Below are 20,313 nucleotides of genomic sequence, written 5' to 3'. Positions count from 1 at the left end.
ACCTATGAAGCCAAATTGCACATAGTGAAACATTCGGGGGCTATATTACACATAGGTGTACCCGTTTGGGGTGTATTTTCTACTTACCCCAAGATCAATCTATATTAAGGTTTTGTTCTGACCCGTATTTTTTACCTAACCTATATTTGATCTTACCCATGTTTCGACCTGACTCGTTTGACAGGTTTATGTGCTAGTGTCCTTCCCATTTGTGATATACGAATTACGATTAGAGCAGACCCTTTGGGCAGGGCGGGTTATACAAATCAGGTTAAGGTTAGGAAGGTGTTTAAAATTAATTTTTGACAACTATTAATTTTTTTTACCATTTTTCAAGGCAAAAAGGTATAATTTTTAAAAATAATCATACTCAATATTAATATAATAATCTTGTTTATTACAACCGTATTTATGTTAAAACATTTATAAAAATTAAATTGTTTTAATAATTATTTTATTATCAAATGATACAAAAGTTATAGTTAATTATTTTTTGTGATTCGAGATATAAAAGTAATAAATTTTGAATTATTATTTTAAGATTTACGGGTAGGTCCTAAATAATATAAACCGGTGGCGGCGAGGTTGAACGACAATATGATGACAGTGGTCCGCCTGAGGTAAAAATCGGGAGTGGACAACGATGAGAAGAAGGTAGATCATGATCAGGGAGAGGTTGGTCTGAGTATGGTGGCAGAGCGCGCGGTAGTCGGCAACTACGAATATCTAATAGTGGGCTGGGCGGTGGTGGTGTGGAATTGGAGGTGGGGTGTTATGGGGTATTGGTGTGTACTGTACAAAGTTCTGGGTGTTTTTTGTTTGTTTTCCTTTTTTTCTCCCTTTGAACGTAGTACATAAGCGGGAAAAGCGACGGGTAAAATTTTCAAATGCGTTTTACAATGAGTAAAATATGTACTAGGAACGTTAGCGTTAGTACTTAGTAGGAGTGTTCACCGGTCGGACGGAAAAGCCCCGTGAATCGGACGACCACTTACCCTAACGGAGTCCGGGACGGTTAAGAGGAAATCTGAACCAGACCAGAATCTTTTATATCTGTTTTTTTCGAGGTTTGAACGAGACCTGTTAAACTTTAAAGAATAATCTGATTTTTTTTTCTGCTCCAGACTGGATATCGTTACCGTGATTTTGTGAACCTGGAGACCGGCCTCCTTTACTGAACCGGTCTAGATTATAAACAACCGCACAAATTCAATCGGACCATTAAGCCAGCCCATATATCGTCCGGACGTAAATAACCTAGCCGAAAGAATCATCCCTAATCCTCACCATTGCGGCTAGGGTTTATCCCCAAAATCTCAATTCTAGGGTTATAAATGCATACGATTTCGTTCATGTCACACTTGAAGCTAATTAACTAGCTTTTATCCTGGGTTGAATTTCTTTTCCTTCTTTACTCTAGCCTCTTCAAATTAATCTCTTAATTTCTTATATTCAGAGTTTTCACATCCTTGATTATACTGGTAGTATAACTCAAGTTTCTGTCTGTTTCTGTTTTCTGTGATTTGATTTTATTGTTGTTTTGTATGTTAATTGCATAAACCTTGGTATTTCTTGACAGATTTTGGGTTGTTTTTTGAGATTTGCTTGTAAAACTTACTGTATCCGTCCCGATCATGTAAACAAATGATTGGTACGGCACAGTGAGCAAGTTTCTACTATTGTTCATATTCGCTTAATTGAGTCACATGATGTTGAATTATCGATTTGTTATTTTGTTGGATGTTTGTTATACCGTATTTTCAAGCTATGATGACAAATGTATAATCCCAGCTCTATGAGATCTCGTATTTGTTACGAGGTCGAGGACAAGATATACGAATATTTGCCTGAGCTTATCTTCTGTTTCATATCCCCATCTCCCCCGTTTTAATTAATAATGGTTGTATCGATTTTGATATGATTCATGTTAGTCGACCCTAAATCATTTACATTTACCGGGACAGGCTATTTTTATCGCGGTCATTGATTCTTATGCCTGCTGCCGTAGTGCACAATTCTCTGTCTGTTGTTTTTTATTTGGGTACTGTTTTATTTTTCTCGTGAATCAATGATGACAAATACTAATCCCAGCTCTATGAGGTCTCGTTAACGCGAGGTCAGGGACAAAACTCAAGTATATTTGACTGAGCTCGTTTCTTAATTGATTTTTTGTCCTATGCTTTATTTCTGCGTGTATGTCTTGTATGTTTGCTTCTTCGGATTTAACTGCTGTTCAACATGTATAAATTTAAAAAGTCTTATGGTAGATCTTTTGTCATGAGTTTGTGCGTTTTGATTTGATATCGGGACATTCTGTAAACTGGTAACTCCAGTATGTAATTTTGGGAATTGTTGTAATAGGCAGGTGAGGGCTCATTTTTTATGGAAGCTACTGTTGCGAGCTGAGTTGTGACCATGTGGTAGTAAGGTAGCGTTACTGTTGATGCCGTGTAATGTATAGCAATTCATGCTTGACTCTGGCTCTATGTACAAGAGCTGAAGCTTGACGCAAATCCAGATCGAGTTCAATTGTGAACGTGTGACACATCTTTTGTTGTTTATTAGTGTTCAGTTTAAATTGTGTCGATGGGTTGTGGTTAAACATCTCCACCGTGAGATGACTTGAAAAACAAGCGCTTTCAAGAAGATGTAGATCATGAAACTCGTTTACATTGTAGATTTTCCATAGTATGACCTTACTGACCTCATTTTTGGATTTTTGCCAAGTTGCCTTTCGATTTCATGCATCATTATTTTTTGTACATCCATGCTCTTCAATTCTTCAGTCACCGGGACATTATGACATTATCGTCAATTCTTTAAGCCTCATATTCATCTCATTCCATCTAGAGTTGGCTTTCGGCTGTGTGTGCCGGCCTATTGTGCCTTCCCCAAAAAATGGCCCCGTCCATGCACGGATATTGGCTTGCCGTGCCGTGCTTGGCCCACTCACCCCAACCCCTGCCAGGCTGCCACGGCCTGCTCCTGGCACGCCAATTTTTGTGTTCGGGCTGTGCTTGGCCCATGGGATAATCAAGCCTTGCACGTGGGTCGGCCCATAAAACTGAGTTTTTTTTTTTTAAAATATTTTCCTCAAACGGTTGGGGCTATGTACGTTTTACCCCAAAAGTTTATATGTGTAAATTATCCTCAAACATTTGAGATTATGTGCAAATCGACACAATTTTAAAATTACTTGAAATTACTTCTATTACCACATCTCCTACCACCTCTCCTACCACCATCAAACACAATACTCCACCCTAACTCTCATCTTCCATTCAAACCTCAACCATTATTCTTAGCACAAACTCAACCAGATGACCATCATCATATTTAAATGCCAATTTTGGCTTTTTGAATGTGAAATACAAAAATTAAACGTCAATTCCACAAAAATGATGTAATTGCTCGTTAAAGTCACCGAAATTAGAAGATTGTTCTTTATCTTGAAACATTTATTGACAACTAATTCCATAAAGGTATTCTAATGGAGAGGAATAGAAAGAGAACAATATATAATAATTCACGAGAAGCAATCGACAACAATTCTTGGTACCAGTGGCAATCTCCGTCCCAGGTGTAACATCGATACCCAAAATGTTTTAATGGAAGAGGAGAGTTGGGGTGATATTGTGGGACATCTTATGGAACTTCTCTAATAATGTAGTGTGAGAGTCAATGTTGGGAGAAAACAGAAGGATATCATCAATGTAGATCAAAGCATTTGCGAGGACCGCCTCAAAAATCTTTATCATTGCCTTTAGGAATAACTAATAAGGATGGGGCTATCTTTAAACCAAATGGCATGACTTTCCATTGGTAATGGTGATCTAGTATGCAAAAACCTGTTTTTGGTCTTTCGTCGGGCTTAATGCCTAACTGCCAAAACCCGGCTTTAAGATCAAACTAGATTTAATGCCCGTGCGATGCACGGGCCGTTTGATATATCTTATCGTAATATTTTTAATTATATTAAAACGTTGTCGACTAACTCAGCCTTAAAGATGGCTTAGTAAAAAAAAGCACGGAGTATATGGTTATGCTTGATATCGGTGAAGATGCCGTTGTCCATCTCATATTTAAAACAATGAACTCACAAAACGGTGTCCAAATAATTTTAGAGTTTGATTTGATTTGGCTTTGTATTTATGTCATTTACTTGACTATATTGTGGTTGTAAATCTGTGATTCAATTTTGCTATTTCATTTTGCATGAGAATACACTAAATTCACATGTGCTTAGTTGTAAACTCAACTTTGAATGAGAGCACTCGAAGTGTACCGATATTATTAGCTAGTATAGTATTATATTCCCTTCATTTCACTTTTATTGTCCCTCTTTTTCTCCAAATTTCATTCCAAGTTAATTGTCTTAACTCTGAATTTAGTATGATAAATGAGTGAACTACTACTATTACCCCTACAATAAATTATAATGATTACCCTTTGTAGGTCAAGGAATTTGACGGGAAAAGGGAGTGAAGAGATACAATAATTATGATGATACAATATATTTATATAGACATTAAAAAAGCTATCCTATTACTAACAAAACTCAACGCCATATAATTACACACAATGTAATAGACTCGTGACAACTTTGCTAAATGATTAATAATGATACAATTAAACTCAACTCACGTAAATTCTAGTTTGAACGAAAAATTTAGTAGGAGACTTTAAGGTACCATTAGCTCGTGAAATTTTTCAATTCCTATCTTTATGTGAGTTTTGTTATGTCAATAGAGATCTTAATATTTGTATTAAGAAAGCTTTGATGGTACACTATTAGCCATATGAATTGATTTGTGATTATTTACCTTCCCCAATGAAACAAAAATAACGTGGTTGTATCATCAATACAACGTCAAAATCGTATCGTACATAATGTAATATTATAAAAGGTGAATGAATCGCATAGGGCAGATCAATTATTCACTTACAATATATTGATTGATCACGTTTTTATAAACCATAGTTGACGTCTTCATGGTTTGTCCTATCAACATAACAAAGGAAATTCATTAGTAAAAAGTAAAAACATTGTAGCGAATACCTCGTATACGTAATATAAAGCTTGAGATTAATAAGTAGCAAAGACCAAAAAAAATTGTGTTATTGAAGGAAAAATCCACCGTGAGCTTCCTGTAATCCTGTGCGAAGCATTTATATATAGATATAGACATTGTGTAGCAATCGAATGATACATAACAGAGTACAAAAGAATAAAGGTAAAAAAAAAAAAAAAAAAAAAAAAAAAAAAAAAAAAAAAAAAATAGGCACACCGATTTATACTCGATGGAAAAAAAATGACCTTCTTTAACCTTTGTTATTGCTAGATCCTCCAATAATCATGATTATAACTGTAGAAGAAGAAAACATGTAAAAATTGTTTTACATCATATATCATTTATATATGCTGGGGCATGTAATCAATAATGCATGAATTGTACTCGATCAACATAACAGAAGTTAAAGCACATATATAAAATTTATCTTGGCATGCAATTATTTAAACGTAGGCAATAAAAAGATTGATTGCTAGTTGTTACATATTATGAAGTCATATACATGGAGTATATATATGAACCACTTGGAAGTTGTTTGAACTCCATTAAAACTCTTATTTCTATTATTGTTTATTAGTGCACAAGATAAATATTTAGGTGAGAGTTTTTGTAGTATAAGGGGTCGTTTGGTTACCCACTAAAAAACACAAGAAGTACAATTCATGTGAATTGCAAAATGGGTAACTTGTTTGATTACCTCAATTCACATGAATTGGAACTTCCCATGAATTCTAATTCCTCCATAATGGAGGAAGTTGCTTACCTAGGTCCCCCTAGGTAAGTGGGAATGCCTACATGAATTGCAATTCCTATATGCAACCAAACAACATTTTCTAATTCACATGAATTCTAACTTCATGTGATTTTTCACTTCCTAGGCAATGGAAATTCCTGCATGCAACCAAACGACTCCTAAGAATACTAACTATACATTGGGTCTTGTAATTATTTTTTACATATTTAGTAGTTATTTATACTTGGACTCTCTATAATCGCTCGGAAAAAGCTTCCTTTAATAATATAGATAGATTTTGAGAAGATTTGGGCTTGAGGTAATTTGATGAACAACACTTCTCTTTTTGGTAAGGGGGATTTATCATTAGCAAGGAAATTATTCAGTGGTTGGTAGTTGATTACTAACCTTAATTTTCCACGAACTTGTTTCGCCTTTTTGTTGACATAAAATGTTTCGCAAGCCCAAGGTGATTTTGTTGGTTCAATGAGTCCCTCCTTCTGGAGTTGTTCCACCTCTTGAAGAGCCAGAGTGTAATGATCTGGATTCATTCCCATATGATTGGCTTTTGTGGGGTTTATTTCTTCATTTTTCTTGAAGGGTAGACTAATGAAAAATTCTGGATTTTGCTATAAAGGTGAGTTGCATTTTTTAAGGAACTCGGAATGAGAATCAGTACATGAGATGATGACTTTCTTTGATAGGATTAAGAACCTCCAGAGAATAAATATGCGAGACCTTTGTCTAGGGCAACAAATGATTTTTATGTTTAAGACCTTTTGGATGCCAGGACACCCTTTTGAGGCTGTAAAGAACATCAAATCCCAGTATGAAATCCTTTCCGGTTCAAATACTTTGGATTTTATCATGTATCCTGGGAAAAGCTGGATGTAGATTAGAAGTGGCAAACGGGTCAATCGGATCAGTTTTGGTTCGGGTTCTTTCGGATCGGGTTATTTCGGTTTATTTTTTTTTTTCGATTTCAGTTCGGTTCAACTCAGGTTGGATTCAGTTTTCACTTTTAATCGGTTGTAGATATTTCGGATCAGTTCAGGTTCGAGTTGGGTCAATATCGGTGCAAATAAAGTTCGAGTCGGGTTAATATCATAGCAGATGAGATTCGAGTCAGGTCATAATCGGATCGGATGTCAAGGGATTAGGTCTTTATTCCAAACATTGGATATAATACGAATAATTTTTTAAAAAAAAATTAATAAATAATGTTTTTTTGTATAACTACAATATAATATTACTTCATTGTCATCAAATGGGTGACACTCATGTATAAAAAGACACCCTAGATGTGACGCCTAGGTACATTCGGGTCATTTAGGGTTTCAATGTTGGGTTTCTGTCATCAATGTACCGGTTGAAATCGGTTCCGGTATATATCGGTTCGGATTAAAACAATTCAGGTTGAAACAGTTCAGGTTCATTCACTACAAGAAAACAGGACAAAGGCGACAGACATGCTACAGTCGCCAATTTGGCGACAGAAAAAAAAACTCGGGCGACCAATACCCGTCGCCAATTTGGCGACTATACCTTTTTATCCAAAAATCCGTATGAAATCCAAGGGCGACCGAATATTATCCAATTTGGCGACCGAAAACAGTCGCCAAATTTGGCGACCAATACCCGTCGCCAATTTGGCGACCAAAAACGGTCGCTAATCGCCTGTTTATTTTTTTTTTGCCAGTTTCTTCACCCCGTCCCCTTCATTCATTCTATCATCAACAAAAAAAAAAATCGTCAAGAAACCCGACGACCCGACGCCACCACCAACTACAACGACCACCGGACGCCACCACTCGCCGCCGCCATCCGCACACTACATCACCACATCACTACCAACCCTTTGTTTTTCTTTTTAATAAAGGTTTGTTTTCGACTCAAATCGATTTAATTACTTCAATCCTTCATATTTTGTTTAAGTTGTGATGCTTATTTACTATCTAGTTGTAATTTATACATTAGTGATGCTTATTAATGTATGTAGTTGTAATTTAATTAGCATTTTTGTTAATTAATTTGAGTTAGGGTTAGAAATTGGGGTTTTTGTTAAATTAGTAATGTGATTTGATTAGGGGATGTAATTGAAGGTTATCTTGATAATATTAGTATTATTGAAGGTAGTAACTTAGTTTTAGTAATATTGAAGTAGTATTGTTGAAGGTAGTATAGTTTTATGAAGGTAGTATAATGTTAGGATTGTATAAATTTGCCTTATAATTAACGAAATTAAGTTAGAATGAGCATGATGTATAAATTTGTTAAATTAGTAATGTCATTTGATTAGGGGATTGTATAAATTTGCCTTATAATTTTGACAACTTGTTTAATATATAATGACCTAGTACCCGTTCAAGAATTACTCATTAGGAGCAATTCTTGAATAGTCCCCATTTTGGGATTTGTCTTTATGCGTTTCAAGTCACTTAGGTAGTAAACACATAGTTGTGATTTTATTAATGAGAAAAGAATTTGGTTGCAATTTTCTCCAATGTTCTCTGAATACATATGTGGAATATGTATCTTTTCCACATTGTGTATTTGGAGAACTAAGGGAATTCTTTGCCGAATTTTTTCTCATTAATAATTCACAAATGTGTGTTTGCTAGTGACTTGAAACGTACATTGATGGGTTTAGGTTGGAGTGATAAGGACCCAATTGAAATCTTGAAATTAGCATAAAATGGAGGATGAGATAACCATTGTTTTTTTTTGTTGAAATTAAATATTATTATTTAAAATGGTTAGTTTGCTATATATTGCTTATAGATTAAAATGAAGAGATCGAACGTATTTGGATGTACGAAGAAAGAGTAGATAAGAAGAAACGTCCTATCGCTAGATTTGTAAAGGGAGTTCGTGGATTTATTGAATTTGCTAGATGTCAAGATTCATATGATTTGGAACAACATAAACTTAGGTGTCCTTGTACTAAATGTAAAAACTTAAAATATTTATTTGACATTGAAGTAGAAGAGCATCTTGTTACAAATGGTTTTTTTCTAAACTACTACAATTGGATCTCCCATGGAGAAAAATATTATCCCGAAGAGCCTCAAATCCAACAAAATGAGAACCCATATAGAGAAATGGTACTTGATGCCTTTCAGTCTAATGATTTCATTAATGACGACCGTGTACCAATGATTGATGAAGAACAACCAAACCCAAGAGCAAAAGCCTTTTTTGACATGCTAAGTGCTTCCGAAAAAACCTTATATGAGGGGAGTAGAATGACATTGTTACAAGTTGCATCCAGGATAGTTTCTTTAAAATGTGAGTATAATATGCCATTTAAAGCCGTTGATAGTATTGCTACGTTGGTTGAGGATGTTATACCCGATAATAATGTTATGACCAGAAATTTCTATAATACCAAGAAAGTGGTCAAAGGTCTTCAACTTCCACATGAAAAGATTGATGCATGTCCTAAAGGATGTATGCTTTTTTGGAAAGATGATGCTTTGCTTGACAAATGTAAGAAATGTCAAAGGGATAGATATGAGACAAGTGAAGGAAATATTGTTTTGAAGGGGAAGAAGGGTAATAAAAGGAGTGGAAAGAGAAAGAAACCAATATCAGAAAACACATTAATTTATTTTCCATTAGCTCCTAGACTTCAAAGAATGTATGCCACGAAAAATCTTGCCAACCAAATGAGATGGCACAAAGAAAATCCTCGTACACCAGGAAAGATGTGTCATCCGAGTGACGGGGAGGAGTGGAAGCGTTTTGATAGGTTATATCCCGATTTTGCCGAGGAACCTCGCAATGTGAGACTTGGCTTGTGTACGGATGGGTTTGACCCTTTTGGTCAGTTTGGTAGAAACTACTCGTGTTGGCCCGTAATGACCACGCCGTACAACTTACCTCCTTGGCTTTGTGCGAAAAGACAATTTATTTTCCTCTCTTTACTTATTCCGGTCCCGATAACCCAAAAAACCATCTGGATGTTTATTTACAACCGTTGGTGGAGGAACTGAAGTATTTGTGGGAAGTTGGTGTAGAAACATTTGATGTGTCGAAGAAGCAAAATTTTCAACTAAGAGCTTCATTGTTATGGACTATAAATGATTTTCCCGCATATGGTATGCTATCGGGATGGGCAAACCGGGCGAAAGGCATGTCCTTATTGCATGGATAGGAGTAAAGCATTTTATCTTCCTAATTCCAAAAAATTAGTTGGTTTGATTGTCATAGATGTTTATTACCGGATGGACATATTCATAGAGAGAACAAGAAATCTTTCTTAAAAGGTAAGGAGGTGCGTGACAATGCTCGGTTCGACTCAAGGAGATGAGATATGGGAGGTCAATTTGTCGTGATTTGCCATCAAGCGTCGATGGGAAAGAAGAAGAGTTTAAAGAGTTGAAAAAAAAAAAAATGGTTGGTTTAAAAGAAGTATTTTTGGGAGCTTCCCTCTTTGGAAAACAATGTTGATCAGACACAATTTGGATGTGATGCACATAGAGAAGAACTTATTTGAGTTACTTATTCATACGATTATGGATGTAAAAGGAAAGACACGTGATGATATTAATTCAAGAATAGAATTGAAGAAATTTTGTGATCGTCCTAAACTTCATATTCGTAAGGATAGGGCTAAACCAAAAGCCATATTTACTCTTGACAAAGCTCAAAGAAAGGTATTGTGCGATTGGATAGGAAACTTGAAGTTTCCCGATGGATATGCATCCGATTTGAGCCGTTGTGTTGATTTGAAGGAACTGAAGTTGAAAGAGTTGAAAAGTCATGATTGTCATGTTTTCATGGAGCGCTTATTACCCGTGGCTTTTAAAAATTTACTCCCGACTACAGTTTGGAATGCAGTTACAGAAATAAGTCAATTTTTTAGAGATTTATGTTCCTCCACGATATCAGCTCCCGAGAGCAGGAGGAGGACGTTGACCGTTCTACTACGTGAGTGAGGAGGAGGAGGAGGTTGCTATACCCCGATCGACTGACGGCAGGATGATCCTTGATCCGAATGGTCTTTGGTAATTTTTTATTCATTCTAGTTTGTAATTTTTTTATTTAGTAATAAATGACTTTTTTTAGACATATGTTAATTATACATTATTTTTGTTTTCCTATATAATTATGTTTTTAACATGTTTGATTTCAGGTTTAGAAGTCAAAAGGTTGTTTCGTGGTGTGACTAATAGCACCCAAGAGAACATGACACACGGCGTTACTTGTTGGAGTAACGCTAGTGATGAAGATAAGGAGATGTGGTTCAACAACTTCCGGGTATCTATTTATAAAATATATATTATTAAATATAATTTATTTATTCTAATTACCTTATTATTAATTTGTTTCTCATCCATGTGTTTACTTTTTGTAGCGTGTGTTCTATTGGCCAGCCGACCTTGAGCGCCTAGTTTGGCAAAGGTATAATGACATTGGCAAGAAGAGGCTAAGGAACAACATGTATAAGGTGTCTAAGAGGAAGAAGGCGCCATCTTTCATGAAAGGTATTTAGTTTCTTTTAATACCCGTAATTAGTTAAAATTCATTACATATTTTGAAACTATATTAATTAATAATTGATATTTTATTGATTATAGGTTCGTCATGTGAGGAATATACCAAGTACCGGAACAGTCCTGAGTTCAAGGAAGCATCGGCCCGGAACAAGATCAACAGGAAAGAAGGAGATAAGGACGCGGAAGTTGAGCCTACTCATTATGGAGGGTCTCAATCTTTTCATGATCGTGTGGTGTTAGATGTAAGTTATTTGTCTTAGCTTTTAATTTAATAGTTTTCTAATTTAATTTGTCTCATTAATTATCATGTTTGAGTAACAATTTCCTTGTTTTTTTTTTCCGGAAGACCAAGAAGAATAAGGGCAAGGTACCCACGATTGTTGATCTCTTTGTTGACACTCACGCAAAGAAGACAAGCAAGGGCAAGTTGATCTTCGCGAAGGAAAAAGATCAACAGTTATATGTAAGTGTCAAAAAATATTATTTCTTAGCTTTTTAAAGTATATGTTTTATCAATTTTTAGATAAGTAACCTCTAACCATTAATGTTTTATCAATTTTTTAGGAACAATTCTTTGTCCGTATGAAGAACAACCCGGAAATTGATGACAATGAGCTATGGTTTGATCTTGTTGAGGGGTTCCAAAGAGGAGATGTGTATGGAGCCGGGTCGGCAAAGGAGATTTTCTACCCTCCTACAAGAAGAAGAGGGTCAATTTCCTCCCAACAACAACCTTATACCCCAAGTGTCGTAAGTGTGCTCCAAGCTCAATTAGCCGCCAGGGAGAGGCAGGATGCCGAGAGGGAGAGGCGGGATGCCGAGAGAGATGGAGAAATTCGGAGGATGAAGGAGGAAATGGACCGGATGAACTCCTTCTTCGCCAATTGCAACACTGGGTGGCGCCCGCAACCAAAGGATCCTAGAGATCCTAATTATGGAGGTGGTAGTGGAGCGGGAGCAAGTTTCCCTGTTATGTAGGTTTTTATAGAACATGTTATTCCCGGATAATGTTAGATGACCAAAACTCGTAGTTGTGTGTATGGAACATGATTTTCTTTATCAAGTTTGGTTGTGTTGGCTTCCCATGTGTTCTCTGCTGGAAGTGTTGGTTTATTTGCAGGTTTTTACGTATTTGGCTAGGTCAAAAACGATTTTTAGGCTAAAAAAAATGTAAAATTGGCGACGGATACTGGGCAATTGGCGACGGGAAACCGTCGCTAAGTTTCTGATCATGAATTAATTTTAGGGTCATTGGCGACGGATACTGGGCAATTGGCGACCAAAATCAGTCGCCAAAATGGCGATCAAAATCAGTCGCCAATTCTGAAGATTTGGAGATGACGTGGATAGTAAAAAGGCGACTAATGACAGTCGTTAAAAAGGCGACTAATGACAGTCGCCAATTTTGGCGACGAATTTCGGTCGCCCGCTTTAAAAAAAATTCCGTCGCCAAAATTGGCGATTTAAGTCTGTCGCCAAAAGCGACTAAATCTAGCTACGAAGTGCGGGCGACGGGCCTTAGTCGCTTTATTCTTAATGGCGACTGTTCTCAGTCGCCTTATATGGTCGCCAATTACCTTATTTGTTGTAGTGATTCGATTTTGGGTCTATTTCGGATATTACAAATTCGGTTCGATTTTGAATCAATTCAGGTCGATTCAGGTTTCGGGGTGAAGTACAGTTATACCTTTCGGGTGTACGGTCAGGTGTCGATTCAGGTATTTTCGATCAATTCAGGTCGATTCAGGCTTGGCCCATGGGATAATCAAGCCTTGCAGATATCGATGGTGTATGCATCAAACAACATGAATTGTTCATCTGCACTTTCTTTTCCATCTGAATCATCATCTGAATCTGATGAATCGCTGATGGTTTCTATTACCATTGCAAAAATGGTATCATCTGTAGGTTCATCATCAAGAGAAAAGACGGATTCGATATCCGCATCATCAATGTCTCTAACACGGGCAAGATAACCAATAAGATTATCTCTTTTCTTCTTATTTGGACATTGTTTTGCGTAGTGCATTTTCTTTTTGCAGATGTAACAATGATCAGACTTTTTAAAACCTCTCCGCTTTTTCTTCTTGAAGAATTTCCATTTTTTGTCTCCTGATAATTTTGGGAAACGCTTCTTCCATCTTTTCTTGTACTTTTTCTCTCCCATGAAAGACGAACAACCACACTTCTTTGATTTGCATTTTATAGAGAGTTCTGGATGGTCACACGCTCTACCAAAAAGTTTCCCTTATTCTTGTAGTTGTTTGAAAAACTTTTGGTGATTACATAGCTTTTCTAGAGCCGCAAGGGAGGTTTGATATATTTCTCCAAAGGTAGCATTGCTGAGAGAAATGTTCTTGAGAGAAAACTGCCTAGATGTTTCATTCCCCAGAGGTTCTAGAAGGGAAAACTTTCAGATTTACGTCATCCATGCCACCAAGAGCATAAAATCTCTTTGACATTCTCTCATAGTGGCGCTCCAGATCTTTGTGTTTAAAAGAGCAACACTTCATGCTGAGGAATTCTTCTCGTGCTTGTGTGGTGTAATGATCCCAAGCACCTAAGAATTTATTATGGATATGCCCACAATTGGGGATTGCCGCATCTGAAGTTGCCTGTAAGCAACAAGACAGATCCACCATTGCCGTAGTCTCTCATAAAACCTTGATACCGGCCTATCAATTAGTGAGTACAGACTGCTTTCTGGGTGTAACATTTGTTCCGTGCACCATGCGTGCATTTCGTAGACTTTGTCTCTCCATTTGGAAGGAGGAATATTATCAAACGAAAAACCATGTCCAGGTTCAGTGTGGGTTTTGGGATGCCAATCTGGTGGAGGGTACGTTATGGGTTGTCCTTGTCCTGCATTTGATGGGTTCTCCGTTTCACTTTCAACTTCTTCTTCACCAGTGGATGACATCACCATCATGAATTCAAGGATCCTATCCTCATCACTAGAATCCTTTAGTGACCTTTTTTCTTTTTCCAGGTCTTGAAAGATCTCTTTATCCTTTTTCGGGTTCGCTATCTCTTTCAATATGGAAGAAATAGGGTTATTTTATTCAACCATGAACTGTGAACCACTTTCTGAGGGTAGAGTGTCTGATGGTTCTGATTGGGTTACTGTTGATGCTCTTTTTCCATCCTTTGTTGTAGACTGTATCTTTTTCGAGACATGTTGTTCTTCAAGCACCCTTGTTGGTAAGAACGAGGATGCTCCGAAAGGGCTTGGATCTTGGGGTAGTTGAGAAATAGGTTGGGGACTAGTTATTAGTGGTGGTGACGTTGTGTGGTATATATTGGATAAGGGGTGAATATATCATATGGCATGTGAGATGGTGAGGTTGGTTTGTTTTGTAAGGAGTGTAATTGTGCTTTTAGATATTTTAATTCAGACTCCTTTTCTAATATGAATGGTGAAGTTGTGCACGCAGTAGTCGCCAACTTGAGGAGTTCGTGATGTAACGAAGAGATCTTCTGGTTGATTTCTTTGATTGCACGGTCCATGACTGTCACCTTCTTGTCAATACTTTTCAGGAAATTATTTTGGATTTGTGCGTTCTCCGATTGCCAGTTTAGTGTTGCCTCTGCAGCACTGATCTGTCTTGTTGAACCATCTGGATTCTTGATTTTCCAAGAATGTGTGGAATTTTCTTTTTCAAACTCTATTGGAGTAAAATCATCTTCTTTTGAGGTAGATGGTCCAAACATATAACAGTTTGACATTTCTCTTTTGGGGGAAGGTGATTTTCTTCTTGGATATCTAACGTAGTATTCGAAAGATTTCCCAGACGGTTCTCCTAAGAGACCAAGTTAGGGATGACCTGCTTCATAGCTTTCTCTGAGCTCTTGTTGCATATATTTCTTCTTCCCTTTCCTTATTTTTGGAACATCTTCTTCATCTGAGCTTGCCATCAGACATCTTTCAAAGTCGTAGACATCGAAAAATTTGTGCCCAGACTCATCCGCGAATGGATATATTGGGTCACCAAGAGAATTGAAAGACTCAATTGCAACATTTTCAAGATAGACATCTTGGGGTTTGGTTGGGATATTTAGTGTAGTTTTGAGGTTGATTTCTGTGGAAAAAAATGGATGGATGAGGCTTTTTAGATGGTTCCCTTTTGAAAGATATTTCCACTGTGGTCATTTGTTTTTTCTGTCTATTGTTGAGTCTACAGATTGTATTGGAGTTGTATTTTCATGTTGTTTATCATAATTGGTCACCCAAGATTCAAGAAGTAGTTTGATCAACTCACTTTTTGGGATCTGTCTGGGTATATGAATACATGAAGGGCTGTGCTGTGACTCCATCTGGATGAGAAAAGCATCATCTGTATCTTTGGGGATGCTGAGGTCCATGGCATGATTTTAGACCTTGTAAGCCATCTGGTAATGGAGTGTAGCCGCATACTGTGGGCATGGGCCACGTCTCGGTCTGTGGATTTGGGGCCACCTACCGGTCCGTAGTCACAGGCCACCTGCACGCCAAGCCAATATGTGGACATGCAGCGGTCTTTTGAAAGCCACGCTCGGCGGCGTAAAAATGCTTTCGACCGGATCGTTTTAGATCGGTCGGTTTCATCTCGGTAAGGGTCTCGAAATGATTAGAGATGTTCGGAGTCGCCACCAAGCATTTGTGGGATTCTTGGAACCCGTTCGAAATCCACTTTATACCTCGGTCAAATCGGAGCACAAAGCAGCGTTTGACATAGGTACTAAAGATAAGGAAATCGTCCCTCTTTAGCATCCTATCTCTAGAATGACTCTCGTACGCCCTGGATAAGGTCGTCCACTATCCAACGTTTCTGAGTAAGAGGTGAAGGTACGTATTGGGAAGCCCTTTAATCAGACACCCAATTCCGCCCGCGGTAGCGGCCTCTACTGATCGATCTTGGTTGGTTGAATGCAAAAGTTGATAAAACGGTTAAAATGCATGAATGCGCATCCAATAATTTAAACCTAACATGTGAGAGCTTTCTAAGTTGGTTGATTTAATCCAAGAATCAAGTATAAGATGTCGAGTTGGATTTACGGTTGATTTGCATACAAGACGAAAATTAAACATCCATTTACCGTATTAGGTTTATGGTGCATAACGTGATCCATTTGTCTTAGTAAGGCATTTTGCAAATATGATTTTGAATAATCGACTAGTCATCTGATCCGTCCTATATCCGGGCTAACCAGGTTGGGATCGTCCTTGACCAATGCTGGAAAGGGCACAGGCCCTACACCAGACGGCTGCATGAGGCGCGAGCCAGCCGGCGGTATAAGGGGCCTCCCCCTGGTTTTGAAGATGAGAAATAGAGGGCCTGTTTAGGCGCGGGTCAGCCCACAGTTTATGTGCCGTGGTCTGACTTTTAGAAAACGTTATAAAACGTGTTGAAAATGGGTATTTGAACCCGATTTGGTTTGAAAGGGTCGTTTAGACCGTATTTGTTGATTTGAGGAACGGGACTCAAATGGTCATCATTATTTTGATAAAATTCGGTGTCGGGTTCGACTTGACAAGCTTGACAGGATTAGTTTTGAAAATAATTATGAACTAATTGTTTTAAGTTCATTTGAATGTAATTAGTTGATACTCATCATTGTACCCGGGTTAAAATCCGGCATGGTATATAGAACCAAGGATGACTTTGTGTTGGGGACTAATATGTTTGTTTCGAAAATGTAAAGAAATGATGAAAGGCTTTAAAATACCTCTAAAAAATAAAATAAAAGGCTTTAAAATACCTTTTGAATGTTATTAACCAAATATCATCACCGAAACACGGATTTAACCGTCATGGTATAAGGAACCAAGGGTGAAATATGTTTTATGGTTAAAACAAATAAAATGAAAAAGATTCGAAAATATTCGAAATAGTGAAAACCAATTACAAATATGAAAATAAATTAAAGGGGAAAGACGAGACAAACACGGTTGAGTTCTGGTCCGGACACCCCATTTAGGCGCGGGTAAGCCTGCAACCTAAGGGGCTTCTGTCTTAGACCAAGACCAAAACTCAGTTTTGGCTCGTTTATCCCATATTTTGGACCATGTTATGCATGTTTTAGCATGTTATAGTCATGAAATAAACAAAGACATGATAAAAGAGGATTTATACACCCTCATACTTACATGTTTGGTTATGGCGAGTGACCGACGTAAGTGTAACAACTCGCTTGGTCGGAAAAAACTCGGTTTAAAACCGTTTTGGTAAGTATAAAGAGTGTTTTAAGATTAGTGATGGAGTAGTGGTTGAAATGGTCGGTCAAGTGATTTAATGCACGATGACGGTACCAAAGAATGTGTAAGGCTTGTATTTACGATCGGTAGGTCGTAAATACGCGTCGGATTGTGACTTAAGAAGTCGAGTCGAAAATTTTAAGGTAGAAAAGAAGGGGTGGACACTCGCGTAAGTCTCAAATGAGGGGCATTTGAGGGGTATTTATAGGAAAATGAGTGGTTGTGTGAGTTTTGAGTGACGTGGCCACTTGCGCTGCTCAAAGAGGCGCGAGCCACGTCGCGGTTCTTCGAGTTGTCTTGTCATTTTCACAACAAACGCAATCATGATTTGTTCTATCCTAGGTTTTGTAGTCACATGTTTGGTACTTGACCAAACATGAATCCGGGAAAACTTAAGGTAGAAGGTTTGAAATGTTTTGTTTTTGGTGGTTGACTCGGTTTGACTCGTTGTTGGAGTCGGGATTTGAATTTTTGAGTCGGTTTTTGGTCCGGTGTCGGTTTTGACTCTAGTTAGTGACATTGCGAACCCGTCGTCGTGCATTAAACACTCCAGGTATTTTTGAAATGTTTTATTTTCGAAATCGTTTTAAGTTTTCCGACGTAAAGTTGTACACAAACTGTCGATCAAACGCCGCGATTCCAAAACATGTTATAGTCCGATAATTATCGGGTGTTTGTCGAAGTCTCAGCAGATACCGGGTATCTACAGAGCTCCCCCTTTGACTGAGGCTTGGACAGGGCGAAAGTCAAAGTAGAGCCCCCAGGTCAATCGAAGATTACAATCTGGAGACCCAAGCGACGTCGAGGCGGCTCGAAAGGATTCGGGCCAAGGACCTGCCGTCGGGAAGGGCGACGCCAAGGCGACTCGAGGGTACGAGCCAAGGACCTGTCGTCAGAACAGTTTAGAGTCTGTCGACTTCCTGTGCGGGTCGTTTAAAGTCCATTAGACTACGTACAAAGGCTCGCCAGCCACAATAAGGAATCATACCCGAGGCATCTTCGGATACGTCATTGCATGTTTGCGGACAAAGGCTCGCCAGCTGTGATAAGGAAATGTACTCGAGGCATCTTCGGGATGTGTCCTTGAGTGTTTGCGGACAAAGGCTCGCCAGCTGTGGTGCGTAGAAGGCTCGCCAGCCATGATAAGGAAATGTACCCGAGGCATCTTCAGGATGTGTCCTTGAGTGTTTGCGGACAAAGGCTCGCCAGCCATGGCGCGTATTAAGGCTCGCCAGTCATGGCGCGTAGTAAGGCTCGTCAGCCATGGCGGTCGGTTAACGGACCGTGAGCATAGCCGCGTCAAATGGGCTTGTTTTGAAAGTAGCGAACTCATGATGCCGCTGTGGAAATAGTGAATTTGAATTTTCACTATCACTGTTTTTGAAATGAGCGGGTTCCGTGAGGAAGCCCCCTGCTGGTATTTGAAGGAATAGTGAATTTGGAATCTGTTAGGTTTCTATAAATCCTTTACTATACATATTCATATATGTTCAAAATTTATTTAGTCAAAAAATAAATCCTAGATCTTATGCATGCAAACTAAAGCAAGGTAAAAGAAGAAATCGTCAATCTTACATTGAGGTTTCGGATATTAGGGCACAAATGAGTTCTCCTTCTCACTTATTCTTGAGCTTTCCTAATAATGGATGAACAGAAGGATCCAAAATAGAATCCCTCCCAAATGTTTATACCCAAGGAAAGATACCTAATAACTAATATTATTTTGTACTAGAAATAATACAAGTCTTACTTAAAATTTTGACGCAAAATAAATTTGTTCTCTCTTGTATATTTCGGCCAAGAGAGGAAGGATTTGGGAGATTTTATTTCTCTAAGTTTTACAATGTGTAGAGAGAAAAATAATTTATAACACTAGAAATTATTATGTGAAGTAGTAGAATAATTAGAGGAAAAACCATTGGCATTTTCTCCTCTAAAAACCGGTTGGCAAGGGAGAGTGGAGCCAATGCATGAGCTTGTTTTTCTTCTCAAGAAAAACTAGGTTTGCATGGCTACTAGCTAGTTTTAATTATTGTGTTTTCCACTAAAGATAAAAACACAATATAAATCTTATACTCCCTCCATAATTTCGGCACACTTAAAATAAAATGGGTAATCCATTTTATTTTGTCATTTGTCAATTTTGTCATATGTTACATGTTACATGACATGTCACAATTTAATGTATTTTTAACATATTAAAAATCAACATACTCATAAAATATGTCATTTACAAAATCGACTAGTAATTCGTAATTACTTGTGTGGACAGCGGGCCGCCCACGGGGGCGCTTGGAGCGAAGGGGCTCGAAAACAAGCGTTTGCATTTTGTATGGAGTCGCCACCAATTTTTATGGGAAATTGGAACCGTTCGAATACCTCGTGTCATGTCAAGACACAAAGTAGTGACATGAACACTAAGCAATCGTTACCCTTAGCATTCTATGTCTAGAATGACTCTCGTGGATGCCAATGAACACGGGTGCTCACGGAGATCTGGAGTAAGGGGTGAGGGTACGTATTAGGAAGCTCTTTTGATCGAACACCTAATCCCGCCCGCCTCGATAGCGGCCTCTACTAATGATTAGGGAAGTTTATTTATACTCGATATATCGTCGGCTATATGCATGCAATGCAACATCCATTGATTAATCCTAACATGTGAATTAAGACTAAGTCGGTAGACAATTAATTAGCAAACAATTGATGTCGAAGTTGGATTTAATGTCAATTTACATGTGGAAACATACAAATAATAAAAGCGATACAATA

General features: G+C 37.9%; 1 long non-coding RNA gene and 2 other non-coding genes across 3 annotated transcripts; all 3 read left to right on the top strand.

Moving 5' to 3' along the window:
* The first annotated feature begins 1,231 nt into the window (after positions 1-1,231).
* LOC141594359 (uncharacterized) lies at positions 1,232-2,762 on the top strand. The gene is made up of 2 exons (XR_012522147.1): positions 1,232-1,391; positions 2,362-2,762. It is a non-coding gene; the product is annotated as an uncharacterized LOC141594359 (long non-coding RNA).
* Positions 1,764-1,859, top strand: LOC141598057 (small nucleolar RNA snoR69Y). Its single transcript, XR_012523259.1, has one exon. It is a non-coding gene; the product is annotated as a small nucleolar RNA snoR69Y (small nucleolar RNA).
* Positions 2,059-2,156, top strand: LOC141598055 (small nucleolar RNA snoR69Y). The gene has a single exon (XR_012523257.1). It is a non-coding gene; the product is annotated as a small nucleolar RNA snoR69Y (small nucleolar RNA).
* Positions 2,763-20,313: the final 17,551 nt, after the last annotated feature.

Source organism: Silene latifolia, chromosome 8 (genome assembly GCF_048544455.1).
Source record: "Silene latifolia isolate original U9 population chromosome 8, ASM4854445v1, whole genome shotgun sequence".
Taxonomy (NCBI): domain Eukaryota; kingdom Viridiplantae; phylum Streptophyta; class Magnoliopsida; order Caryophyllales; family Caryophyllaceae; genus Silene; species Silene latifolia.
The sequence above is the reverse complement of the archived record's forward strand: the minus strand, read 5'-3'. Positions and strand labels throughout refer to the sequence as shown.